Consider the following 3035-nt stretch of genomic DNA (forward strand, 5'->3'; position numbering starts at 1 on the left):
GGGGGTAATTTAGAAATGTCGATTTTTGCCAATTTTTTTGTAGATTCATATTCCCCGTAGCCAAAAAGGGGGAGTTTGTGTCAAAAAAAATTTTTTTTTTAAAAGGGTGGTTTTTTTGTGGGGGGACGGGCGGAAGTCTTGCCCTATTTAGTTATGGCTACTAGAATGACAGGGAATAAGTCCAACGCTATCTACCCTTTAACAAGAAAGTATAATACTTGTTACCTCGTATGCTTTCTGACTGTTTTTATACATGCCGGTCCATCGTGGTTTGGCTTTAATTATATAAATGGTGAAATAAATGTTATCTACAACTTCAGCCACTGTCTTTCTTGGAGTCAACATCAACATCTTTGCCTTCAACATAGACAACTACCATTAGAAATCATTTGACTGTGGTCATCACTTTGAAGAGTTTTAGTCTAACAAATCAACCCTAGGACCTAGTTCTTATTCTATCAGTTTCTTTTGCTGAACCATTAAGTCACAGAGTTGTAAATGCACCAACACTAGTTGTCCAGCAGTGGTGAGGTGATAAACAGATACACACACACACAAATATACGGCAGGATTCTTACAGTTTCCGTCTACAAAATCTACTCACAAGGTTATAGCCCAAGGTGTCACCCAATGGGACTGAATCCAGAACCATGTGGTTGGGAAGCAAGCTTCTTACTACACAGCCATGCCTATGTATACATGCACACACATACATCAAAATAAATACATACTGATAGATAGACAGACAGACAGATACATACATATACAAAATAATTAAAATTCAGAAAACGGAGAAGTAACATTAATATAATTTATTAACTACAAAAATTCAACGATCTTACAGCTGTTTCGATTTTGCCCAAAGAATTAAATTCCAGTAATTAAAAGACTTTATGTGCAAAATCTCGTCAGAGGAGTAAAAATGACATACCAATGGATTATTATATGGAAGAATAACACATAATAACCTAGTGTTATGTCGTTTTTACTACTCTGACGAGATTTTGCCCAATAAAATATTTTAATTACTGGAATTTAATTCTTTGGGCAAAATTGAAACAGCTGTAAGAGAACGTTGAATTTTTGCAATTAATAAATTACATTAATGCTACTTTTCCGTTTTCCGAATTTTTATTTGAATATTTGTAAACCAAGATTTATACTTAAACCTATTATTTTATGAATATTACTATTCACAATATATATATATATATATATATATATATATATGTCCACAGGCACACACACATACATAATTAACTTAGTGATTTGGTTATTTGTGTCCAACCATGTGTGAATATGGATAGAGATGTACACCATCAAAGTGTGTAGCCCAGAGATTGATAGTAGACGGATTGTTCTTGTTTGTTTTTTTTTAAACATGGAGTAACACACTATACTATGGCAGAGACAGACAGAAGGATGGACAACACAACTTACGTGGAACGAATACTTAATCTGTTGACTATCCGTACATACTCTGTGTGCGTGTGTGCCTACGGGAACTATGTGTATGATGGTGTTTGTTGTGTGTGGGTGTAAACTGACGGCATTATAATTCATTATTTATAATCTATCTATAGTAATCTATCACATTTCAGTGTCTATTTCTAAATCGTTATATATTGATATCAATCCATCCATCCGTCACCGTATTCAATCAACAAGCTATGAAAATTTATATATATATAGAGAGAAAGATACAGACAAATTAGAAAGACAGATAGATATATATATATAGAGAGATAGATAGATAGATAGATAGATAGATAGATAGATAGATAGGTATTTATATGTATGCATATGCATTATATATATATAAGTATATATATAAATAGATGTATATATTGATGAATATTTACACACACACATACTTTTATAGATAGTTGACAGCTATTCAAGTTTTGCCGGTATTTGACCTCATCAGAATGTTCCGTTTTTAAACTTATAATCATATGTATGAATGTATGTTTATAAAGATGTATGCATACATATACAAGCAATTTAATTTGTATGTAATTATAAATATATATGTGTGTGTGTGTGTGTATGTATATATATATATATAATATATATATTGTGTGTAGTTACAGATTTGTGTATATAAATATCCAATAAAATACCCATTTATATACATGTGCATATGTATACAGGGTAATATATATATATATATATATATATATATATATATATATATATATATACACACACACATGTATGTATATAGTATTATACATACACACAAAGACACACATATATACACACACAAGTATATATACATACAAACACACGCACATATATATACACACACGCACACACATATATATATAATCCACTACTTGTTTCCCTCACATAGACTGCGGCCATGCTAGTACACCGCCTTGAACAATGTAAGTTGAACGAATTGACCCCACTACCTTTTTTTTTTAACACCAGGTACTTATATCGGTTGTTTTGCTGAACCGCTACGTTACGGGTACGTAAACACATCAACACCGGTTGTCAAGCTGTGGTGGAACTCACATGCACACACACACATATATCTAATATATATATACAACGGACTTCCTTCAGTTACCGTCTACCAAATCCACTCAAATATACATGTATACATATATATTTGTGTGTTTGTGTATATATATATATATAATTTCCACACATGTAGTTACGTGTGTGTGTATCTATTCACATACAAGCACGTTTTGTGTGTTTATATAAATATATGTACGTAAGTATTTATATGTATGTGTGTATATATATATATGTGTGTGTGTGCATATGTATGTATGCGTAAAGAAGCCCGTCGTATATATGTATGTGTGTGTGTTGGTCCCCCCAACATCGTCCCCGTAACTAGGTTCGGCAAAAAAGACCGATAGAATAAGTACTAGGCTTACAAAGAATAAGTCCTGGGGTCGATTTGCTTGACTAAAGGTGGTGCTCCAGCATGGCCAAAGTCAAATGACTGAAACAAGTAAAAGAGTAAAAGAGATATGTATGTGTATGTGTGAATATATATATATATATGTGTGTGT

General features: G+C 32.3%; 1 protein-coding gene across 4 annotated transcripts in view; it reads right to left on the reverse strand.

The window, feature by feature from the left end:
• Positions 1-3035, reverse strand: part of LOC106867580 (probable serine/threonine-protein kinase nek3) — a 494211-nt gene that overhangs the window by 490245 nt on the left and 931 nt on the right. The gene's annotated exons all lie outside the window — the stretch shown is intronic.

Source organism: Octopus bimaculoides, chromosome 9, assembly GCF_001194135.2.
Source record: "Octopus bimaculoides isolate UCB-OBI-ISO-001 chromosome 9, ASM119413v2, whole genome shotgun sequence".
Classification (NCBI taxonomy): Eukaryota; Metazoa; Mollusca; class Cephalopoda; order Octopoda; family Octopodidae; genus Octopus; species Octopus bimaculoides.